This window comes from Patagioenas fasciata, chromosome Z, assembly GCF_037038585.1.
Source record: "Patagioenas fasciata isolate bPatFas1 chromosome Z, bPatFas1.hap1, whole genome shotgun sequence".
Classification (NCBI taxonomy): Eukaryota; Metazoa; Chordata; class Aves; order Columbiformes; family Columbidae; genus Patagioenas; species Patagioenas fasciata.
In genome coordinates, this window is record NC_092560.1 from 71,966,071 (window position 1) to 71,991,872 (window position 25,802).

General features: G+C 41.8%; 1 protein-coding gene across 4 annotated transcripts in view; it reads left to right on the forward strand.

Annotated features, from left to right (window-relative positions):
• Positions 1 to 25,802, forward strand: part of KANK1 (KN motif and ankyrin repeat domains 1) — a 128,285-nt gene that overhangs the window by 20,207 nt on the left and 82,276 nt on the right. For 3 of the 4 annotated variants that reach the window (XM_065860680.2, XM_065860682.2, XM_071802883.1), the window contains exon 2: positions 12,688 to 12,821. The gene's annotated coding sequence lies outside the window, so the exon portion shown is untranslated. Of the gene's footprint in view, positions 1 to 3,398; positions 3,504 to 12,687; positions 12,822 to 25,802 lie in introns of those variants that run through there. The other variant, XM_065860683.2, reaches the window with a different exon arrangement.

Sequence of the window (25,802 nt, forward strand, 5' to 3'; positions counted from 1 at the left end):
TGCGTTAATCACTCTGAAGCAGAGTATCCATGCTGGTTTTCCCAAAAGATTAAGAGAATGATACCGCATTGCTTTGAAATGTGATCTCAGAGCATCTTGCTCTTGAGGACAGTTTCTTTCATGTTTAACATTTGCATGGATTTTGTGTATTTTTAATCTACTTAATGATTACTCATTTGAATAAAAGGTGAATGATAGTTTATCACACTGGTTGTCTGCTACTGCCTTTGTCTCACCAGAAGCTTTCAGTGCTCTCCTGTGGAGCAGCAATAAAGAGGAAGACTTTGTTTCCCTGTTTTTGTGAAGGGAATGTTTTGAGGTAATTAAGCGACACCTATTATGCAGTTGCTGAAAGGTACAGTAACGTACAGTTTCAAAAAATAAATACATAAAAAAATTCCCAGTGGTTAGGCTTGATAGCTTATATTCAGCAGGCATCTTTGCAGCCTAAGCCGAAGGTGCTGATGTTGATGTTTTAGGACACTGGGGGATATGACCCAGAGAGGACTGTGAACCTTTCCCTCTTTATAGCTTGGCTCACACAGCAAGCAGCTACTTGGCTCCAGTCCAGCTATGCTGTGAAATGTGGTATCAAAGTATCTGCTGTATTGTGAGCAACTGGTTTATTAACCATGGACGCTGGCACGGTCAACACAGCTGGGAGGTTCTGTAGATGCCCAGGTTTTGTGCAGTGTCGGTGGTTTTCTATATGCTATCAGTCTGCGGTGGTGTCAGAACGCATCAGAATAAGTTGACATTGTCTTCAGTTCTGGATGCTCAAAGCACTTCCAAACTGTACTGTACCTCCGGAGAAAAGTTGAACAGACTTGATTCTCACTGCTCTTTCCTCCCTAGAGCAATCTAGTCTCTGTGGACACAGTCTAATATTATTAATGATACCAGGCACTTTTTCAGTGCTAAACTTCTGAAGAGGAATAATGAGGATTGGAAAGCTTGTTTATGTGCTTGAATTTCCTCTCCTCGCTTTTTCCCCCAAATCCTCATATATGTATAGACAAGCTATAGATTACAATATTTTTTGGATGGAAGCCCTCTATAAGATTGTTTTCTTTCAGTCACTGTTGATGAAAGTGTCATGAAGACACTCACTGCAGGGCAGAGGGGGAGGCGTTCACATTTTTAGTGGGTAGTCCAGATGCTTATGTAATGTGCCCAAGCTTGCAGTGGAATACAAAATATTTGTGAGAGGCCCCCAGGTCTATCCATGGATAAGCTATTTTGTCTAGGTCTACTGAACAAAGCAGAAGGAGCTTAACTGACAAGGCCTAATTAGCTCTGTGCTCTAACAACACTTTCCGAAGAAAATGACTTAGGGAAGGATGTTATCAAACCACCTCTACATTGGAATCTTAAAACTATAGTGTTGACTTTCCCCTTCTCATATTTACTGGAAATTCAAATACTGAATAAGACTTGAGAAATTCCTGCTGTTACATAGTGGCAATTAAATTATTCCAACCAGGATTTTATGCAAACTCAGATCCTTGCTCTGCAGCAGTTTCTGTGCTGAAATGCACATAGGTTTTCCTTCTTGCCACAAACCACTTTTGTTTGACTTAAAGCATTTTCATCACATAGCTCAGACATTTTGAATAGATGTTTTAGGTAAGGTTTAGGAGGGTTGCTGTGTCATCTTTTAATTGATTTTTAAGTTACATGGAAGAGGTAAAGATACTTCTGAAAACTGCAGGCAGCTTTGTTTAGAAGTGTGTAAGAAAGTATGGAGGATTTAACCTCTGAATAAATCCCTACTTGCAAAAGCAGGTTTCTAGCTAAGAAAAAAAACCCTCCAGTAAGTTCTGCTTATATTGTCTTGTAACTTGACACTGACCAAATTTTGTATCTTGAGATTTCATATAAATGTGGAAAAACTTTACTCTTAAGGTTTTACTTTATTTCTACATGGTCATTGTGGCAACTCATGTTCCCTGACATACAGGATTATCCTGCATGAAGGGGAAACATAGATCTTGGAAGCTGCAAAATCTGACTTGGATATATTGAGAAATACTTCACTATATGCACTGCTACAATCTGCAAAGGTTTTTGGAGTTTGTAAAGAAGGGGAAGACACAGAGGGAGCTGAGCTGCTTGAAGTACAAACCAGAATAATTATTCTAGAATAATTCATGTCTTTCTGCTCTAACAGTGTTCCAGATGCACGCATTGCCCCTAGTGCATGGGCAATTAGCTGAAATAAACATTGTGTATTCCATATCTATTTGTGGCAAGCACCAGGAATGAAATGGGTTGATCAAGAACACAGGAAGTGTTTTGTTGTGTAAAGTGCATGGGCAAGTTAGTTGCCCAGAACAGAAACATGTGGATGTTGGTATCCAAATAAATTGAGGGGCAACTGGGATCACAGTAACTACAGATGTTGCTGCATCTCACTTGGCCAGGAGTGTGGCTAGGTCTTGAGTTTGAGAACTAGAAGAACTTAATCTAACAGGAGAAGACTGTAGTTGGACATTTGTGCACAGTTCTTCTGTCTTTGGGAACCACATTTTTCCATATTAAGAAAAAAATGCATTTTGTGTTGCCTTCCAGCCTTGAAAGTCCTGAAAGTGTTGTGTGTTTTGCTAAACTCTGGCTGTGAATGTTGGCTTGTGATATTTCATTGTCTTCTGGTTCTGCCATGCGAAACTCAAGAGGTGGATGTGGCTTTCCTTGAAGGGAAGAGAAGGCCACATACAGAGGGTCCTCTGCATACTTGGTCTGAGGGGGACATTGCCATAGGTGTAAGCTGCTGTGATGTGAGCTGTGGCTGCTGGTGCAGGTAGGAGCAAGCATGGCGACTTCTCTTGATTCTTCTGTACCGTTTGTTGTCCCAGTATAGTGTTTTTATCCCACAAGCCCTATGAATGGGCTGCTTCTGCTAAAGGTCCCTTGGTCTGATAGAGGCACATGGTTGTGCTGAGAAGGAGGCAAGTGCTGCACAGGTGTGTAAGAGGTGTCACTGCAGGAGGGGGTGGATGACGAGTGATGGGATGGGGCTGGTGCCCTGGCTGGCCTGCTTGAATGAGCATAATGGGTGTGTGGGGCTGGAGGAGAACGAAGTGACGGGATAAGTTGTTGGGGGGGCGGGCCATGAAAGCTGAAAATCCCTGATTGTAGCCCACTGTTGTCTGGGCTGTGAGCTGGCCATGCTGTCATTGTCTCTTTGCAACATACGCACAGCTTAAGTCCAAAGAAAATTTATCCTGCCTTAAGAAATTTTGCTCTCTCAGGGCCTCTTGAAAAATCTTGTTAATTGATGGTTTGGACATAATCTAAGCCTGGAGTGTCAGTGTGACTTTTCCATTCATATTTGTTCACGGATGAAAGAATGTGTGGCAAAGACCCAGAGTAATTATGCATGTTTCTAATGTTTCAGCTTGTATAATACCGCCCACCTTCCCAGAGAGGTCAAGTTACTTTTTCAGGCATTGCAGTTCAATGATGTACGGAGTGCTAGAGAGACACGATGGACTAACAGACCTGTAAGTTTAATTTAGTTTTGTTTTTTTTTCTTTTTCATGGAATAGTGAAATCTGATCTGGTTTGTGTCACTGAGGAGGTTTCTGTGTTGCAATCTAATGGACTGATTAAAATATATCTAAATGGGATGGTACGTGTGTCTGGAAGTGGTGATTTGTTTTTGAATGGTAGTGCTTACTGTGGAGGAAGTAGAACAGAGCGTGTGTGAGTGTGAAATCCCTCTGTCGCTATCTCCTTGGCTGGACAAACCGTTTGCAAACTGCTCCAACAGCCCGGGTAGTCCCACAGAAGTCAAAGTATGCTCGGCAGAGGCCGTGGCAGGATGGCGATCAGGTTGGTGCTTTTTCCATGGCAGTGACCCCGCGTTCCCCGCCAGCGCGCTGCGCCCTCGCACTGACGCGGTGGAGCAGCACGGCAAAGCTTGCGCTGGATTTTTTGTCTGCTTTGACTCTGCTCTCTGCCTCCCCTGCCTTCTGCTGGCGGCGCTTGCATGTGAGAGTCTGCAGCTTCTCAGGCGGAATTGTTTGAGGTCACTTTGCTCTGTGAACTTCATGTTTTATGGACTGTGTGGGTAGAGGGGGTTTTTGTAATTTTAAATTATTCTTTTGGCTGTTTGCAGGAAACAATATGTTGAAGATCCCACAGTTCACATGTGTGTTTCCCCTCAGTCTAGTTTGAGAGATTATGTTGTTAGGTTACAACCTTAATGTCCTTGAGCTGGAGACTAAAAATCCAGTGTCTGGTGTATTATTCAAACCCCGTGTTTGGTGTATTTTTTTTTTTCCTGTATGATGTGTGTATATATAGAGTACTATTATTGTAATGACAGTCTCTCCACTTACTTTTTGGCAGAAGGGACAGGAATACTGCCATTTGCATATGCCTTCTCTTGTGGAGTTTCTAATCTGTGCCATTGCTGAATATACTAGCTGTGATAACAGTTTAAAGAGAGAAGAACATCCTGACCGGCACCACATGTCTCATGGTTGTCCTCCTTTTGCTAGTCTTTCTTGCTTATGCTACAACCACCTACCCTCCTGCTTTGTTTCTAAGGGACACAGAGAAGTGTCTTACACGGTGATGGGGCGTGAAATGAAATTGGGGAAAGCTGTTAAGAGCTAGTGGTGGGACACTGCAGAATAATATGTCCTTTCCATTGGAGGCCACATGCTTGTTTACTTACTTCTCCTGGTCACTGAATCACTGGAAATGCTCATTTTTTGTGTGCTATTCCTTTGTCCAAAATGGATCATGAAGTTTCTAAGATGGTGCTTCTGAAGGTATAAGGACATACAGTGCTTATTCTGGATTAGTCTACTTCACAGGAGGTAAATTCAGAATGACTTTTTTTTTTTTTACGTTTTCTTGTTCAAATAATTGATTTAGATTTTTGATGAGACAGCTGTTGTACTTTTTTCCTTTTGCACAAGGGAAACAGCATTGCCATGACAGTTCCCGTCAGTGATATGTGACTGTTTACACTTCTGAGGATCCCTCTTGTTGTAGTCAACTGTGGTGAGGAGCATAACACCCAATAGTTCAGTGCATCTTGGGGTTCAGCTCTTCATTGCATTTTCAAAGTTTTAGGCTGAAGATATGACGGAGGCTTATTCTCATCTCAGTTCAGTACTGAAAATTTTTCAGAGCTGTTATAGGAGTGTGTTGAAGGTCATTCCCAAACAGTGCTGGATTTTGGAGGCTGATCTACTAGAGATCTTCCAGAAATTCTGTCCCTAGGAACATAAGCTCTGGGGTATCACTAGGGGTGTGCTGGTAGGATCCATTTGAAAATCCCAAAGGCAGCTGGGCAACCTGCATGTGGAAAAACCTGATCTGCAGAGCCAAGTGACCTGGTCCAAGGTTTGCCTTGGTGCCAGAGGAGAACATGGACCCCGATGTCTTTTTTTCCTGGCAACTTGAAGTCTCAGCACGTGGCCTGTGCCGAAGAAAGGGGAGGTTTAGCCTCCAGGCATAGATACAGAGATGGGTATGTGAGGGATATGGATTCCTGAAGATGCAGGTTCTTAGCATGGTTCTAGATGAGATGAGCTGCTTATTCATTGTTGTAAGCTATAGCAGTGTTACACCCATGAAGATACATAGTGATGCTTGACAGCTGGGGAATGTTTTTGTTTTTTATGAGGATGGGGAAATAGCCTGAAGAGCAAGAAGAGTTTTTATGGAGGTTTGCTTTTGTCACTTGAGATCTAGCAATTAAGGATTTTGGGGGTCTATCAAGGTTACTAGTGTTTCTGAGCTGCTGTTTCTGAAGATAACAGCAATCAGCTCTGTATCTTTAATTTTTTTTTTTTTTTTTTTTTTGTCTTCTGCCTTTTAAAAGCTGGTAGGCCCCTTTCCCTCCCTTCCTCTGCTTGCCCAGGTTGGATGGGACTGGAGGAGTAAGCAGGTGACTTTCATCAGGAGCAGCCTGTGACCTGGTGCCCATGTACCACAGGCAGGTGAGAGGCCATCTGAAGTGGGAGCCAGGCAGGCAAGATAGTGTTTTATGGTCCCTTTCAGTTTCATTCTCTGCCTTCCCAGTTCTTTTTCACTGTGAGACAAAAGGATGACCTGTGTGCCCTTTCCTAATCTCTGCTCTCCTTAGGGAAGCAAGCACAGATTTATCATGTGTGGTGCTGCTTGTCGGAAGTGTTTCATGATAAAGTAATGTGAACAAGCAAAGGATATAACTGGATAAGGGATGTAGGACAGGATATAACTAGTGTACTGAGAAAGGTTAAATGATTATGATGATCTGTAGGTAAGGGTCTTCCTAGTTTTCCTTCTTTATTGAACCACTTTTAGGTAACTTCACACCAGTGCTTTGGTTGTGACACCCACTTCTCCCTCCATTTCTTGCCTAACATCAAATATATCAACTCAAGTGTCCTTGTAAAGCCCATCCTACTTTAGAGCTGTAGGAAATATATCATGTTTTTAAACTGGGTTGGGTCTTGGTAGCTTAGTTTTGAGGCACAGAACAAAATCAGATCTGCCTGCAGAATGAGATGTGAAAAAGAAGGGAAAAAAATCCCCACAAACAAAACTTGGATGTGCTAATGACTTTACCTGCCCTTACTGTCTGGACCTGTATATGGGTGATGAAGGCCCTGAGCAGTGATTTCCCTGCAAATGGGATAAAAGAAAGCAGTCAGTGAAGCTTCATCTTTGGCAGCAGCTTCAGTTCTTAGAGTGGATATTTGTGCCATTTCTTTTCAGAAGTTTGCCCATTTCTGTTCAAAGCTCAGAGTGCTGTCTGCCAGTTGAAGATCCCCGTTGCAGTGGCGGGTGTCTTGAGACTTTTTCCTCCGAAGCAAACATCTCCATTCAGAAAGCCCGTGGTGAACTCCACAGTTTGTATGAGGAAGGTGCTACAGGAGGGAGTGGGACATGTATCTGGCCTCTGAAGGTGCAGTGAATGGGTCAGCCAGTCTCACCTGACTTAACAGCTGAAGGTGTTAAGATTCAGCACACCTGTGTGTGTGGCTTGCTGTGTTTTACTGTTTTGTCATAATCTTGAGCATTTTTCGTTGGTTGGAGACTGAAGTGTTTATCTAGACTGTCACTTTTACTGTGTACAATTCACATTTGGCCTTTGGGTCAAGAAAATAATAGCAAGTGTTTTGGAGAAGACAGCCTTTTATTAGTCTCAAACTTGCATGTGCACCAGATGCCTGTTAGAAAGTATCTCTGGTTTTGAAAGTGACTGAATGGCAAACATGTCTTTTATGACACTTTTCCATTTTCATGAGATGAGGTACTTTGGGTCTAAGTATGAGAACTGCTACTTTAACATCTACATATCAAATGCAATTTAACTTATCATAAAATAATGATTATGTTTTTGCAGTGCTGTAGGATTTGTATTAATCCATGCTGGACCTGGCAGACTTACTTGAGTACTTGTCCACTGTGAGAGGACGAAAGGCTCAAGGAGGACTTTAATGCTGTTTATTTGATGTGGCTTCTCCCTGTCTCAACGCAGCACACGTTATACTTAGACTAACAGTTGTCCCTGTGCTTTTTCCACAATAAACAGCCTACTTGTTGAAACCAGTCACTGGTTTCTGACAGCTTTCATGCAAACCCAGGACCAAGGTGAAGCTGCCCTTTCTTGTGCTGCGACCTCTGCCTGTGCAAACTCACTGAAATGTGAGAAGCCAGCCTTGCCTGCCAGGTTCTAGCTGAGCTGGTGTATCACATTTACCAGCAATGTGAGTCCCCTCGCTAGAGTAACTCATGCATAAATTCATGGGTCTGTGCTTTGCAGAAGGTCTGCATATCTTGAGAGAAGCCATATGAACAGGATTGTCTTGGAAATAACCTCATTTTTAGTTGTGGTTTGATGGGGAGGAGGAAGAGGCAACTGGAAGGGGCTGTTCAGAGTCTGCAAGTGTCTGTTGTGCTTGGTGGTAAAACACTTTTCCCTGATTTTGGCTTGTTTGAGTCACAGTGAATGACCCTTCTGTGTCTTTCCATCCTGCGTTGTCGGGCAGGCTATGAGGCTGTGTTCTTCTGCAGATCGTATTCTATGTCAGATGTTCCCCGTCCTGCTTGCTCTCTGGCTACTAAAAACCCAGGTCCCATTGGGACACACACTTCAGGCTACTGCTGAGTACGTTATTCCTTATAGCACGTGTTTTCACAAGTCACAAGAAGCTCAAAGTCCATTTGCTGTACGTGAAGACCTGGTCTCTGTACCAAGGGGTAGCATCGGGTACAGCAGATAAGGTGTTCTGGCTTTAGCCCAGGACTTGTTTTATCACCAGAATATTGAATGGAAAGTTACTTTGGCAACAATTTAGTGTTGTTTTTTTTTTTTTTAGTGTGCTAACAACCACACCATTATCTGCTATTTAGAACCTACTAACAAGCGAACATTTACACTTACAGCTCTGTCCTTGCTCTGAGACTTGCTGAGAAATTAAAATGCTTTGAGGTGAATTGCTGCAGGTGATTGGCAGACAATCACCGTTATCATTACGCATAGCTTCCCTGGACCTTCTCTGCTGGGGCCAAGGAGGCTGTCCATAAGTACACCCTCACGTTCCTCCTCTGAGCAGCTTAGGATCCTCAGTAACACCAGTCAATTATTTTAATGTTTGTTAAGAATTAGTGCAATGTCCAGCTTGGTATTGTCTGCTGTAGGCCACAGACTTAAATACAAAAGAGCTCTGTGACAGATTCTGAGAGGAAGCATCTCTTCATGGGGGCTTCGTCTTTGCTGTAGGAGTCTTTCACATGAAAGGGACCGCCCGGGGGGTTGTGCGAGTTATCGAGTGGCACCATACATCGGCATGGGGAGATTCCCGAGGCAGCAGGGTAGTCATGTTACTGTGGCACCCTGCCCAGATTAATTAGTCTCTCTGCAGGGTTAATTAGCATCGTGCTTTGTGCCATGCAGACATAGCCTTATTTCCTTTAGCAATTATAAGAACTTACGCCAGTGAGATATACCGAGATTGCATATTGCTTTTGACTACTTAAAGGCTTTCTGTCCAAAGATTTAGAATGTATTCACCAGGAAACAGTGTCTTTACCACCTTCAAATTTATATTTAAAATGATGTCCCCTTCCCAGCAAGGATGTAACTACACCTCTGGTGCTATGCAGTGCGTCTTTAACTGACTTTGAAGTGTTTGAAGCAACATCTGAGGCATATCTCAATAAGTTATCCAGGCATGCCCTTGCAGTTGAGGGGGCTGGTGTTTTTTCAGACCAGAATAAATTCCTCTTTAGATAAGTGAATCTGGCTGCTGTCTGCTGGAGGGATGTGCGTGTGTTGGAGGAATGTGTGGGAGAAGGTGTTGAACAATATTAAAATGGAAAATGGGAAAAGATGGAATACGTGTGTTACCCACCTGTGGAAAACTTATCAAGCTAGAGTACGCTGTGAAGTACATAGATTTTACATGAAAAGTTGATGAAACCATGTCTCTGGGAATTTAAGGAATATCTGTTGCACAGCTTTGTTTAAATATAAAATGTTATCAAGGTTAAAGCTTCCTGTGAAAATGACAGCTTTACCAGCAAATGTGTTCCCTTTGTATATGTAATATCTCTGCTTAACTCTCTAACTATGTTTATTTTCATTTGTGCTTTTCTTTGCTTCTGCTTAGCACTTTGTGCTAATCACTGGGTTTTCTGCCTAGGAGTGAATTTAGATTGCAATTTGTGAGGCAGTTTAGACAAACAATTACTTTTTGATACGAGATACATGTATCTGTTTCATGTAGAATCTAATTTTGCTTACAGTATTACATATTGGGCCCCTTAGTTCCAGAAGGACAGGGAACTGCTGGAGAGAGTCCAGCGCAGGGCAACAGAGATGATGAAGGGAGTGGAGCATCTCCCGTGTGAGGAAAGGCTGAGGGAGCTGGGGCTTTGGGGGAGAGGAGACTGAGGGGTGACCTCATCAATGTTTATAAATATATAAAGAGTGAGTGTCACGAGGATGAAGCCAGGCTCTTCTCAGTGACAGCCAATGGTAGGACAAGGGACAATGGGTATAAACGAACACAGGAGGTTTCATTGAAATTTGAGAAGAAACTTCTTCTCAGTGAGGGTCATGGAACACCAGAACAGGCTGCCCAGGGAGGCTGTGGAGTCTTCTTCTCTGCAGACATTCAAAACCCGCCTGGACACCTTCCTGTGTAACCTCATCTGGGTGTTCCTGCTCCAGCAGGGGGATTGGACTGGATGATCTTTTGAGGTCCCTTCCAATCCCTGACATTCTGTGATTCTGTGATATATTTTTTTAAACTTCCATGTTTTCTGATGTTTGGTGTTTTTGTTAATACCTGTCAGGTATGGTTTGTTGTCTCCTTAAAAAAGTGGAGGTGTGGTGTAATGGTTTTTTGCTTTGGTTGAGCTTGGATGGGTAGGAGACAGTTGTCAGATGGTTGCGTATGCGTGTATGCTGTGATCTGTAAAAAGCAAAGTTGGAGCCTTCTTTCAATCTGGTGTGGGAACTGTTAAGGTATGTGATGAATCTTGGCCCTCGAAGGATTTCTGACTTTTGTTCAGTCCTCTTTGAGAAAGAGGAGCAACTTACACAGAGCTGTCATAGTTTATCTTGGAGCTTAAGACATGTCCTAGTCCTGGTCCTTGATGTTGTGGAATTATTGTGTTTTCAGACTCATCTGGATCAGGTGTGGGCATAAACACTGCCTTCAGCTGAGTTCAGAGTACCTGGTATAGAGTTCATGCTAGCCATGGGACCACATGCAAAGGTGAAATCTCATGGAGCAAAATTAGCCCATGAGAAATAGCTGAATGATCTTGACCAACATGCCATGTGGCTGTGGCACGCTGGGCATGGTAGTAGGTGTTTGAGAGTCAGTTTTGTTGTGTCCTGGAATGATGGTCCAAGATACGTAACTATTGACTGAATATCTGGAAGGTAAAGGCTGAAGTCTTGGATTATTCGGAACATTTTCAGGAAACTGTTTATGCAGAAGTGTAGTAGAGTGGAAGGTACACAGAAATATAATGACTGTAGTACTTCTGTTATCTGTGAATATATAGCTCCAAGGATATGAGTTGTGTTCTTTCCCCTCAAGTTTCCTAATGCATTACAGTTTGTATTATGTAAATTGATATACTTGTGATCATGTCTGAATGCACTCCCATTGAAATGTAAGAAAAGCATTTTTAGGGTATCATGAGTTAATAGCTAACAGGAAGTGTAAACAAGTTCATTCTTTACACAGAAGGGGAAGAAATTGACTACCATTTCCTTGGGGTAATTTAAGAGTGCTGAATACTGTTTTAAAGCCCACCTAAGTTTGGGGCTTTTGCATTTCTGGTTTGGTAACAGATGTTACGTTTATGGTTTATCTTTCTGGAGTGTAAGGTCTCCCACTTAGTCCCCTTTCCCCTCTTCCCACAGACACACACTTGTTTCCCTTCAAATGCTACTTGTTTTAGTTTATGAACACAATTAACCCTTAGGATGCTGGTTTAGGGATTTGTAAGCAGTGTAGGATTAGAACAATATATATGCGGAGGGATATTGATCTGCTTTCAGTGCCAGTTTATTTATTTTATAATAAAAACTCTTTAATTCTTACCTGATATGATTTTCTTTTACTTCATTAAGTCCACACCTCTGTAGTTTTACAGACTGAGACAATGATCACTCTGTGTTTTCATGCCAAAGCTTCAGGGAAGTACTTAATTAAAACCTGGATGACAAGCAGTGTCTTTTCCCTAAAAATAATTTTCAAAACTCTCTGGAGAGTAACCATGCTAGATATAAGTTGTTCTGCCATCCCCTCCCTCCATAGCCATCAAATGTCCCAGCAGCATCCCTTACAACTCTTCACCATGAGCACAGCCTCAGGATGCAGCTGACTCGGACTGTACGTGTCAATGGCTGTGAGGCGGGATGGCGAGGTGCAAGGAGGTGTCTGTATGTGTGCACCTGTGGTTTTGGGGGATTAAACATGCCAGGTGAGTTGGAACTGAAAAAAAAAGTGTCTAAACCTTTGTGACAGGACATCGTTAGCTGAATCGCTGTGGAGGACAAGAGCTGTTCCATGTGCTGTAGTGGTCTAGGCAGGAACTTCACTGCAGCTGGAGTGCCTTTATTCAGTAAGGGATGAGAGTATGTGCGAGTCCTTGCAAGATGAGAAATTTTTAAAAAGCCTATTGAAGGAAAGGAGACAAACCTGTTTGTAGATGTTTCTAACTGCAGTCTATGAAATATTTCCATGTGTCTCTCGTGTATACCAACATCCCAGTTTATATAGTCCTACTGCTTAGATCACCCAGGCTTCTACTGCATTTCCCAGTTCAAACTAGAACCAGGTTACCTTTCCTTAAGCACTTGCTGTTGAGCTTTTGTAACTGGCATGGCTGGTGTATCCTGACATGTCTGAAGCTTGGTTTCTGTGCATGCACACGGACTGTTTGAACAAAGAGGATTTACGTTGGGAAGGCAGTGCAGGGTGACATATGTACTGCAAGATGTTTGCTTTCTTTCCAAGGTGCTGTTACCAAAGTGTTGCTTGTGCATTTCACCTTGGAAGCGAGAAATTACTTAGTCTTTCATATGTGTGATTGTTGCTAATTTAATTATTCTTTAGCAGCATAGGTTTACCAGGCATAAGCAATTTTAAACATGTGATCTATTGCCCAACATGTACAATGACTAATTGGTGTTTTTCATTGCTCTTATTGTAGGATGACTCTTGGGTTCCTTAATGTGTTGTCAAATGCTGAAGCATTGAACTAGCTGAATCCTCTGAATTATTTCTGACATTTAAAAAGGCCTAAAGGAAAGCAAAGGACTGGCACCTTGGTTACAACGTTTTAAGGTAAGATATGACTTCTTTTGCTGGGGCCATAGGGAGTAGGATAGACATGGTCCCACAGGTTGTGCCAGCCCCAGCTCTTGCTCTGTAATAAACCATACTAACATGAAGTCTTAGACTGGAACCAACCGTCAGTATTTGTTGGTCATGACTAAATTCACTAACTTCGGTAAGGTAGAAATTGATGCAACAGAGAAACAATGTGGTTTCTTTTTGTAAATCACCAATTCTAGACTCTTGAACACTGATATATGTTTCCATTAGAATGTCTTAATCCTTCATCTATGTATTAATGATGTCTTAGTAGCAAAACAATTTAGTCTTCAGTCCTGAAGTCAGACTGAGACAAATTCTTCACCAGGAAAAATATGGGTTAAGAAAAACTGAGGAGGGTACCTGGAGAAGTGGCCATTCTGCTTTGACTAGAGCTGCTGCTGCCATTGTTTTCATTAATTAATTATGCGTATTTTGTACTTATCTTTTGGATTCATAGCTGAATTGTCTGCTGCTCTGTAGTCCTTATTCTATGATTCTATGCTTTTCAGCAGCCTAGTAGGCCAGCCACATACAGGACCAAGGATATGTTTGTACAGTGCCGAGTGCCCAGCATGGTCTCCTCTTGCAGAGTCATTTTGGTGACCAGAGACTGAGTGTAAGCACCCCAGTGGGACAGGGATATCTAGAAATGTTGCTGTGCAAAGATACGAATTGAGTTAAGAGCAAAAGCAAAGGGAAGGCCTGAATTAAAACTGTAATAAAAGAAATCCGATGGGCAGTACCCATATAAGGGCTCTCTTTGCTATTGCCTCAGCTGCTCCTTGAAGTGGCAGCAGAATCCTATTTTTATTTACTATTTGACTGCCACTGCCTACCTTGTTTTGTGCATGGCAATGTGCTGCAGGCTCAGATGAGAGATAAGACACACCAAAACTTATCTCTTGAAGAGCAAAGATCTGGTCTCTTGGCCATTCTGACTATTTAGGGTAGCTCACTGCAGATCTATTCTTGTCTCGTGCTGCTTCCACTGCTTTAATCAGAGTGAAATCAAGCAGTTGGGGACAGCTTATTTGGCTTTTGAATGTGGAGTAAATCTTGTGCTTACAGATGTAGCCTTGAATTGCTGACAGCTGTTGGGACAGGTGAAAGGCTACTGAATCTAGTGGTCCCAAAGATGCAGGGGCACCAGCTGTTTTTCCCAAACTGCGAAACTCAGTGTGGAAGAACAGATCTCCTGCCTTTCTTCATTACTTTCTGAACTTGCCATTTAGAAGGGCTGTGTGCCTGTGTGTACGTGCGTGTACCCAGACTCCACTGGCTCTCCCTTCGGCTCTCTTGTGTAAAACTCAGTTCAGAGAGGGGGCAGAGGGTGCTGCTGTGCACCTGTGGCAAGCTGCTGTGAGCAGCACGGTTCAATCAGCCCTGGGCTCTTGCTTGTAGAGCGGTGCATGTCCTTCCTTGCAGGATGCTGTTCTCTGCTTGGCTGTGCCAAGGCTTTCCCCCTTCTGGAGCTCCTTCTTTTCATCAGGAAAAACATTTGTAGGTGAATTTTGTCTTTTCTGGTTGCAAAGAAGTGCTTTGCAAAGGAGGTGGGGGAAAGCAGCCATGAGTGTTCCTGCACCCTCAGGCAAGGCTGTAGCAGACAGGGAGGAGAAATGCTTAGAAAAGGCTAAATAAGGAACCTTATTAGCACTGTGACCAGGTTCGTCCCAGTTGCTGCATGGCTGTGTGCCACAGCCATGTCCTGGCTGTAGAAGTGTGCAGCCTCAGCCAAGCATGGTCTTCGAAGTGAAGGGAATGTGGATATGTGCATAGAGAGACTCTGAGGTTGCCATTGCAGGTCCCCAGCCCAGGCAGCCTGGTGCACTGCAGCAGGTGCCACTGCACTAGCATAGTGACAGCCTGGGTGGCCATGCAAGGTACGGGCTGGGAGAAGAGAGGAGCAGGCTGTAAGGAAACACATGCAGACAGAGAGGAAGGTAATGGTTGCAGAAAGGCTGCAAAACCCAGAGCAGACTTGTATCTGCTGTTAAAGAGCCAAAGTAGCAGTGATTGCTGACTGCCTGGCGGCTCCTCAACATAGGAGCACCATGTACAGTCGTGAAGAAATGGACAGTAAAGGCAGCTCCCATGTCAGCTCTCCTCACAAGGTGGTAGCTATGGAGAGGAGCAGGATGAAGAGAGGGGCTTCTCAGGTGTTCTGGATTTGAGTATCCCTCATGTTATACACATATCTTCCTTGCATATCCCTACACCAGGTGGCATAGCAAACTGTTCTGCTGTACACTTGAGTAGTGCTTGGCTGTAACTCAGTGTTACAGAGGAGACGATAGTACAGGCATTAATGGCAATAGCCATCACTGTAGAGAGTTAAACATCAGTACACTGTGGCTACTAATTTAGCAAGTCTTTGGAGAAGTGGGCTCAGTTTCTCATCATAAAATACACTGTTTGAAGATTGTCTGCCCATGATTGCATGTAACACAATAGCATGTTGTTCTGCATTGGTGCAGATAACTGCAACTTTGAAATATTAGTGTGACCACTGCAGTGCTTTTTTTCCTGTGAGTTACGGCGGCAGCATCCCACTGGAGCAACACCCTCCATGGAGGGGGCCTGAGAGCATTTTGTGTGCCTCTGAACTTCACCAAATGTGATGCCTGTGCAGGTCATTAGCGCAGTGCACTTCTAATTGGATCACAGACAATGTGAGATGAGCAACTGACTTACAAAAATTAATTTCCACTCAAAAAGCTAAGGTTGCTTCAGCGCAGATTGCCTGGGGTTTCTCAAGGCTGTGTCCTGTAGCCTTGATTTAGCCAAGGGTTCTACTGCAATCTCATCAGACTTCAAAACAGCAGTTTCACTTTTCACAGCAGAAACTCAACCTAATAAATGGAAGAAAACTCCAGCGAGGCCTCTGGAGAAACCTTGTGTTTCTGACAGGTTAAAATACAAATAGTCAGGCGTTGCTTTCCTTAGCTAAGTCTTCAGCTGTAGATTTTTAGACATATGCTTATCTTAAAAATATTTTATAAAATACATTACTATATCTCAGTATAACTTCATCTGGAATAGCTTCTGCCTGTAGGACAGAGCAGACAGATTTTGCTCCCACAGCAGTGAAGCATTTTCACCACAGGCTGGAGCTTGGTTGCCCTGGGACAGGAATGTAGTGAGAAGATTTAACCAAGTCTGACTCTTCACCTTCTGAATTTTCTGGACTTGCTGGAGCACTTAAATTAGAGTATTACACTAGTTGGCTTCAGAGGTCCATGAGCTACTTGCATCTGGAAAGGGGATCTGATTCTTGAGAAAGCACACCTGTTGTAGGTGAAGTTATATTATGCTGTACAGTAGCATACACCTTAACTAGAAAATTAAAGGTGTGTACAAATCCAAATACCACTGATCAGAGTTGATTTTTATTTTTCCTTTCCACATCTGCACAATGCAGTTGTTTTTATTTGTCTGAATATTTCCACTTGACCAAATTAGGACAGATCTGGCTTAAGTCCTGTCTCTTGCATCCTTCTTTGTTTTAGTTGTGGTTGTGCTTAAGTCCTCCACAAAGCCATCAAGCTGCCCAGCCATGCTGTGTTACATCCTCCACAGTGTACTTAGGTAGATTTTTCTGGGCAGGGATGTCATTGTGTCACGCCAATTACCAGAGAGACCCAGAAGGTCCTGCCTGGAGTGGTCCTCTGGTGGTAAAAGGCTGTCACAGAGCTTACACTTGCCAATATTGTTTAGAGGGAAGCTGAGCAGTGCAGCTGTAGAAGACACAGTCGCACAACCCACCTCCTGGTGGTGCTGCCATCCACCTTGTGGCTGGTTACCCCTGACTCCACACCTGGAACTGCTGGATGCACAGACCTGGAGTCTGCACCTTTTTGCTGCTGTTGACCAGCTCCTGTGCTCCAAGTTCCTTGATGCTTTCCTGTGTTTCAGGCATTCAAGTGCTGGGAATTCTGTGGTAGAAAGAGGTGGGACTGTCCAAAAACAACTGACTCGTGCCATCCCGTCTCCTGGTTAATTTGGCCTGTGGAAGGGACCCCACCTCTCACTTGTTTACTGGTGCCATAAATGTTGCTGAGGAGATTTCAGTGCGATAACTAGTTCTTTATCTTCATGAAAGACTTACGTGTGCTCTTATGATTTATATGACTTGTGAAGGATTAAAAAAATAAGTCTAATAATCTTTGGGGCTACTCAAATGTAAACAAAACCTGTCAAAACAATCTTTGGGTTTTAGCTCTTTTGTTGTCAGAACCTGACCCGTTCAGCAGCTTTCAGGTTTTTCGAAGACTGACAGTCAGTTTTTAGTATAGAAAATAAATTTTCTTGCTTCATGTTTTAGTCTTAGTAAATTCAGGGGTTTCAGTTGTTGCATGTATTTTTTTATCCTTTTTGCCATTTCTCTACATGGAAGGCAAAAGAATAACTCATCTCTCCTTCTGCTAAATGTAGTTTTACTTTTTCAAAGAGCCTGCTTTGTCCACTAGGAACTGTGGCTCAGCATGCTAATAAAACTCACTTTATGCCTTTAAAATGTTTATTCAAAGTGGCCTGGCTGGCTTACAGTAGCTGTGTGGGTGGACTGTCCTTGAGTTTTGTAGACTTAATTTAGTACTACACAATACCCAGTGATGGAAAACAGCTATAAATTGTCTGTGCGCAGCCATGCATTATTGATAAAGAGTGGAATAAGCTCCACAATTTCTTTATTTGATGTTGTTAGTGCAACAGCTGGCTGATTTGTTAAGACTTTTTCCCCCTATTGGCAGTAAAATATCTCTTCATCTTGAACTCCGAATTTCCTCCTGAATTTTGATTTGTGTGGAGGTGAAAGCTTGCTTTTCCTCCAGTGCTACTAAAGCTAGTGAAAATGTTTCCACAGAGTAGAAACAAGCTTCATTTCTGGGGCAGCTAAACAAACAGTAAGTTTTACTGTATGCAAAAGATAGAACTTTTTTAATCGTCACAAATATTTAGAAATGGAATATGAAGCGTAAAGTGTCATAGTAGATTTAGGGAAAAATTTCCATAATGTACGTGATTTGGCACATGCTTAGAGAAAATGCTTTACAGTGAGTTAGGTGTGCTTTGTAATTTCAGTGTTCCCTCAAAGTTTATGAAAAATCTTGAGAGTCTTAAATTTGTCATGCTTTATTTTTCCTGTTGACACACAGATGAGTAGGGAGTCTACTGAATATAATTTGCATATAAAACTGTGCTGTAAACTAAACGGTTCTTTCCCTGTATTTGAACAAAGGTACAATGAGCTGCTCAACACACTGGAAATTAATAAATAGGTAAGTAAAAAATAAGACTTGCCAGCAACACTATCAAAGGCTTAGTCTTCCCAACAAATGTCCAACACTGAAGCTTATTTTAAAACTATAATTTCTGGGCTGGTAACTTCCTACAGGTTGTTGTTCTAATACAGCAGAGGAAATATACAATTTGTGGCAAGCAAGTATTGTATTTGAGAATGGAATTGTGTATTTCCCTCTTTTATGTGTGTCAATACATATCCTTTGGTAGAAGTTATGCAAACCTCTACAGTGTTAGGGCAGTGAAAAGTATAAATACAGTTAATCTTCATGAGCCATACTGATGTTTATAATGGTTTCCTCTATTCCATGGAGAATTGCTGTGTATTAGTTCAGTTTTCCGTATATTTATAGCCTTTTAAGTTACGAAGTGGTTAAGTGATGAGGTGATTAAAACTTGTTGTGTAGTTTCAGTCAGGAGGCAGAAAAAAATGAATAAGGAAAAAACTAACATGATTGACAGAGGCTTGCTGGAGATTTACATGAAGAATAACTCGTTCTTGAAAACTTTTTCATTTTCTGGTGGAAATTGTGGAGTAAATCAAATGCAATGGCTATGAATGATTAAAATGTGAAAGTTATTAATTCTTACTGACTTTGTAAATCTCTAACTCCTTCACTACTAATATAAAATCACTTATCTTAGAGGGGTCTTGGGGCTGTGAGGATTTAAATGAAACCTTCAACATCTCGAGGATGACTATTTTGATATTCAAGATCATGAATTTTGTGGCTTGCTTGATGCATAAAAAGCTGGGCTGGAAGGGGAACGGAAGGTGTTCCATAGGTCATCTGATAGTCTGTGATAATTCACTTGATTGATTCAAGTGGCAAGTTATCCATTAGTCCAAATATTTGTGCAATTCTGACCTAATACAGGTGACTAAAGATTCTCCAGTGGTTGAAGAGGATACCTTTGATTTGATCTTACAGAAGATACAAACAAATGGACATTGCCATGACTGATTCTGGTTTTGGAGCAAGTGTGCAGCTGTTTGTGTTTTTGTACAGAAGGACAGAGTTCAGCAATGTTACTGCAGTTCTGGCTTTGTTACAGCCTTCTGTTCACATGGTTTGGGAGAGTGTGTGTGTAGTTTGGTTTTATTTTCTGAAACAAGTATGAAATATAATTCTGAAAATTCCTTGTTCCTGCTCTTTGTCCAAAAGAGTCTCTTTCACTGGCATTGTTAGTGGCTACTGTAATGAGAAACTGTAGGATGAGGAAACACCACAAAATACAATGGGTATGGACTCTCTGCACCTGGGAGCTCTCTGCAGGCAGTGCATGGATGAAGTTACTCTGACCTCTTCATTTACTCCCCTGGAAGTCAATCAGAAGTAGTCCAACAAACACCAAAAAAAACTTTAAAGAAATTAGGCATGTCTTAATTTTCTCAAACTAACAAAATACGCCTTAGTCCAGAAAGGTCAAGTGACTTTCAGAAAGTTACCTAGACTACAAATCTACTATGCAAGTGACCTGAATATTGCTTGCTACCATCCCAAATTCTTTACCCTTGGGAAAGCAATTGTGGAGGAGGCCCTGAGAGTGGGATGGATGAGATGGTAAGAGGTCAGCTTCACATGACTAATCTCTGCAGGCCATGTTCAAAATACAGAGATAGCTGCAGCAAAATCTTCCTCCTATCCCCTGTAAGTAAAAGTATGAGGAAAATAAATGGAACAAAATTAGTGTTTGATACATACAGCTGGCCCAGGTGTTGCAGGAAGGGCATAATGCAAAAGGACTTGAAAGTAGTTGATTTAAAAGAACCCAGTTTCACCAAGGGAAAGCACAGAGGCAGTTCCTCGCAGTCAGTATAAATGCAAAGTGGTAGGGGACAGTGAGGCAAGTGGTCTTAGCTTGTGAACAGAAGTTATCTGACAGCTTTCCATTACTTTCCAGTTCCTCTCAACTGCATCAAAATATATGATGTTAAATTTGTTTTTCTTCCAGTATTGGAATTAAGGTGTGTGTGCGTGAGAGACACCCTTCAATTATTTTTTGAAAGGTACTGCCTAAAATATTCTCATTTTGAAAGCATGGGGCAGGAGAGTAAAACGTGTGTGGTCGCATCCATCCCCACCCAGGTGTAACACCAAGTGCTCAGTCTATAACAAGTTGCAGCGTGTACTGTTATAAGAAAACTCCTCTTTCCTTTCTCCCTTGTCTTGGTGCGAAAAGATGTATAAAACTTGTTTGGGTGGGACAAACTTCTTGATCAGTGCTGCAAAACCTGCCTTGGTTATAACACAGATGCCTTGTGCTTGAATTACCTCACCTTTGAAATCTGCAGCCCGTTGCCACATAGCCAGGCGAAGCCTTGGGGTGGGATTAGTGCTCATTGCAGAATGTGGCTCATCCCAGCTGCAGTACCAGCTCCGGTTCTGCCAGCTGGGCTGCAGGACATGCTCGTCCTGTGCAAAACAAATACATCATCATAGCCAAATTTTTTTTCTTCTCCTTTTTGTTGTGACACAATATTGCCTTCCACTAATTTGAAAGAGATGGGGAGGATAACGAATTACGTGCTGATTTTAGCAAATTACCTTTGATAATAATGCTGTTACCTGTTCTGAGGGGTTCTGCAGTGACAAAAACTGATTCTTAATGACACCATCTAATGGATTCACTGGATACCCAGCCCAAACTAACTTTCACCTGTGAAAGTAATGAATTTTCTGAAAAACTTGCTTTAAGTACAGCTGCGTCCTTGCCCAGTGTCCGTAACCATGATAACTAATCATGTCTTGTCCTTCTAGAGGTTTCTATTGATTATCTTTCCATAATTCAGTTGGTAAGTCCTTTTCTTTTCTGTAAAAGGCAGAACACTTTAACCCTCTTCTCCCAACAACCATTTTGCTGGCAACTCTCTTGCAGTTTCTATGAAATGTGGTGTGCCAAGGTGCATTACCCATCTGCTGTCTATAGCACATATAGCCTCAGGGTGCTTCCCTGTTCTCCTCCTCCCTTCCATGCTGCTCTTAATGATGCTCAGGATGGGTGCACAGATTTTCCCAGTATGCATCGATGCAAACATGGCTAAGCTGTACGCAATATAAATAAATGTGGTTAGAAATGTCAGAAGAATTACTGGGTAGGTAGAAACTGAGCTATGTTGCTTGGGAAAATGGTTGCACCTTCAACTAATTAAAAAATAATCAGACAGGCAGTTATGTGTTGCCTCACTGCAAGCTTTAAGTATCTGAAACATGATCTAGTTTTTAGTGCTGAAGTTTGCTTTGAAATGGAAAATTGAGTATATAAGGTTTGGATCCAGCATGATCCTAAGCTGTTTTTCAAGATTCCTCACCCTTCTGTCTCGTTTAATGAAAGATATTATTGCGCACCTGGAATACCGTGCTATAAAAATGCAGAATTTTTTTTATAATGTTTATATTGTTTTGTTTGTATTGTTTTGTTTATTTTATGCTAGACAAATTGTATTCCTGAAAGCTTTCTGCAGTGTGCCTATAAGACAGGCAATGCTGGAAGGTGAGGTTAAAAAATAGAGAGTAGGCTGGAGGACTTAATTTTAAGGGGCCATCATAAACGATAGGGCTTGATGTGTCTTAAACCCAAGGAACTTCCCTCCTGCAATAGTTCAGAGGTAAGTACAACTTGTAGGGAGTCACCACCTTGACGCGGAGCCTGTTGTTTGCTTTGGAGTGAAATCACAAGTGACTTTAGCAGGTTTTGTTCCAGCTTTCTCTGCTTTCTTTGCCTTGACCTAAAACGTTTTGACATCTTCTGCTGCCTTGCCTTCCACACAGCGGCATCTGATGAGGGACCGCAGCTGCCTCTGTGGAGATGCATCAGCAAAGAGAAGTTGCCTTCCCTGAAAAAGAAGGATGCAAGGGAAAGATGCATGCTATTGCTGCCCAAAGATCAGCGTGGAGGTTCAGATGCTGCTAAGGGAAGTCACGAGTGTGCAAGACAGATTTAGGCACAGGAGTTGTTACAACTGAGTGTAGCTGTCAGCCTTTAGAGTGTAAAAGGAAAATTTGTCATTGACTTTGCTGAAAGGCTGATAGCTACTGTGCTTGAAATACTCCTCAAAAGCCTCAAAGTTAATTGTCTGGAAAGTAAATAGGTAATGTTGCCTTTTTTTTTTTTTTTTTTTAAATTTTCTGCACTGGTTTTTAAACTTCAGAATAACGTTAAAAAGGGTCAGCGGAAAAGCCATTTTCAGAGTTGCTGGAATGTGTCCACGATTCTCAAAGGGTAAAATAGTTCCTATGTTAAATTCAAAAGAGTGGCAAGATCTGTCTTCGGCAAAGGGCGGATTGTTGCTTCTTTTGGCCAAAATAAAAATTGTAGGAAAGAAGTAAAATGTTTTCTGCAAGGTTGTCCTTTGCTTGTGAGTAATGCTAGCATTCCAAACTTGTTTCTCTGTCACACCACTTCTAGTTAGCTGCTCCCTTTGTTTTGTTCCAGATTCTACAGTATAAAACTAAGTACCAACATCCCTCTGCTTTAGAAGGAAAAAAACTGTCTTTCAGCAGGATTCTTCATGTTTTAAAGAGAAACAGGCAAGCCAGGAGACTGCCTTTCAAAGTCAGTAATTGATGTGATTTCTGTTCAGGGAGGAGTTTGGCTTGTTTAGTGTAACTTTGCAGCAGAAATATGCATCTCATTATTTTATGTGTCTATATTTATTTAACTTTTGGCTGTGCGTTTTAAGGTGCCTGTAAAATTCCTTTTGGTCGTGGCTGAGATCAGGCTAAGCAGGTAAGCATAGTTTTAAATGCATAATAGTGTGGCTTGGCTGAGGTTGGTTAATTTGGCTTGGCTTTTAATTGAAAATGCATAGAAATAAGAATCAGTCATTTACTTAAAACTTGTATCTCCTTTTGGAGAGCACAAGCAATTTTTATTCATGTTAAAAAGAAGGGGGTGTTACTGAGATGTTGTGTCCTTTGCTAGGTATCTGAAACAATTCATGATTAGTGGTCACTGAGTAACTGGGCTGTGCTGGAAATAGGTTTTCTCTTCACATACCTAAGGAAAAAGTGCTCAGAAGTTCAAGGAATTTTGAAGGCAAAGGAGTTGTACAAATACAGGAGAACTTTGGGACATGCATGGGCAATGAACTGTGGTCTAAAGGAGCTGAGAGACAAAAAAGCAGCTTTCTTCTGCTGGTTCGCTCTACAGCCTTGAACATCTTCTCTGTATCAGATTTCCCCTCATAAGAACAGTATCTGCTTAACTCATGCTAGCCCAGCATTAGCTGTGGTGCTAACCTGCCTCCTCAGTGTTTTTTGAACACATAAAGTGACTTAAATGTTAATTATGTAGAGATTTATACATGTACTTTAGAGAAGGGTAATTGGGTATTTTTGGTGGTTGGTTGATTTTTTTTTTGTTTGTGTTTTTTTTGGGGGGGTGTTTGCTTTTGTTTGTTTGTGGTTTGTTTTGTTTGGTTTGTTTTGTTTTTTAAATTTTCAGATTGCTAATGTATTAAGCAACAAAAGCTATAAGGCCCAGATTTGAAAGGAATATAATACACATTATTTCACATATAAAAAACTTCAGAGGGTGACTTTCATGCTCCCTCTTGTGTAGGTAATTAAGGGTTGCCTAATGTAGTACTACAACACCTTCTATGCTTGGGTAGGGCACTTCTGAAAAGGCTCTCTGGGAGGGATGGTACAGATAATTCATTTACGTCTGTTACGAGCTGATGATAGCAGCTGTTATCCAGAGAATTCTGGACTTTGAAACTTCATCTCCGAATGCATATGCCCTTCATATAGGAATAATGAATATACAGGCAGGACCACATAAAAAGATAATGTTAGCGCCTGTAAAAAGAGAGGACAGGTGTGGAGGAAGGGTGTGCGGGAGATAACAAGACTTCAGAGAAGATGGCGAGCCACAGTACTGCTCTGCTTGTGAAGACCTTTCTGATGCGGTGCAAGGCTGGTGGTGGTGTATGGATCATCATGGAAAACCAGCCTTGTGGGAAGTGTGGGGGTGGTTTTCTATTTTTCTTTACAGAAATAGAAGCTTGAACATAGTGACTATTTCAGCAGAAACTAGCTTGTAAAGAGGCTGAGAAGAAAGAGATTAAGGATCTAAAAATTAAAAGTCCGTGTAGCATATTAAGCCCAATGAACATGGAACAGGTCATAGTCCATTAATCTACCATTCTGGTAATTTTTTTGGGGAAAAAAAGTCAAAAGTAGTTTCCAGTGTGGCAGTATCACTCTGTGCATTGGGGGTGACTTCCCCCCATGTTTCTGTTAAAGGTTTATTTAATGGGTATTTTCCCCTGCCCTTTGCTCTACAGAACAGTTCTCAGACAAAGTGGGAGAAACAGGTTAATTTTTTACTGGCTAGGTATGCAGGTCATCATAAGTTTTAGGGGAAAAAAGAAATAAAAAGGAACAAGGAAGGAGAGAAACGTTACGTTTTGCATGAGTTACTAGCAGTGGGGAAGATACCTCCTCAGACAGGGCACGGCTGTCCCTGATCAGGTGAGGGAGGAACTGGGAAAAAGTGTGCAAAATAATGAAAGTTACTCATTTTGTCACTAGTTTGTAAGTCCCAAGTGTAAGTTATGATAGTTTCTTTGTAGTAATTATGTGGTTAAAAATAGTTTGTAGTAGGGAATGTGTTGATATTCAGTTGATCTGTGCAGCCTACAGCTGGTTTTGTATTTGTAAACCTCAATGGATACAATGGTTGGGCTAGAGGGATGAATCACTTTGCAGAAACAAAATGCTTCATTGAGAACATCAGAACTTTGCAGTGGGTTTTATTTGTCGTTTTGCTGCAGATGAGATAATTTAGGTTGAAAAAAGAGTAAAATATTTATGTTCCTTAAATATTTCTTCTGTGTTTTTTGTTTGTTTTTCTGTGCATTCTGTAATCTGTTTTCTGTGTTTTCTCCACTGAGTGCTCTGGAAAGGCCTTCTGATTCAATTTTTAAATCAAGAACATTGCTACACCACGATATTTTGCCAGTGTTCCCTGCAGAGCAGTGAGAAGGGGCGGCCATAAAGTGGATTAACAAGTTAAAGTAGTTGTCATTCAGAGAATTATATGAGTACCTTGTGTCTCTTAGTGCATGCTATCATGAAACAGGTGCAGGAAAGCGATTGCTTGGAATTAGCATGTAATAAAAGTTTTGCTGCATTGGTCCTGTGTAGAATTGTCTCCTCATGTCTCCGTGATGGGTGTTTACCGAGCACGCTGCAAAGACTGATTTCGGAGGTCGGCCTTGGCTGTGAGCTTCTCGCTGGGAAGGGGCTGAGTGACCTCGGGTGACGGTGCCTTAGCAGATGGCCAGTGATTCATGGTCCTTGCAAGGCTGTTTCACATTCTCAAACTTATTAATGAGGCCTAACGGCTGTATATCCAACCCTACTGACAACCTCGTAGTTACCGAGGTTATAAAACACGCACCTTTCTTTAGCACTGGGTTTAAAAACTAAAGTGGGGCTTGCTTTCCTTGCAAGTATTTAACGTATGTTTAGAGTCATGTTTTTGGACAGAGTAGGTATTGCTATTACCGAGTGAAGGGTTTGGGTGTAAGAAACACATGTTCATGTTGCACTGTGGTTTTGGAAGAAGAAATTGGGGGATCACAGAAAGAGGGGAATACTAGAAAAAAATTATTATTTAGGGAAAATGGAGAAGGCGGGT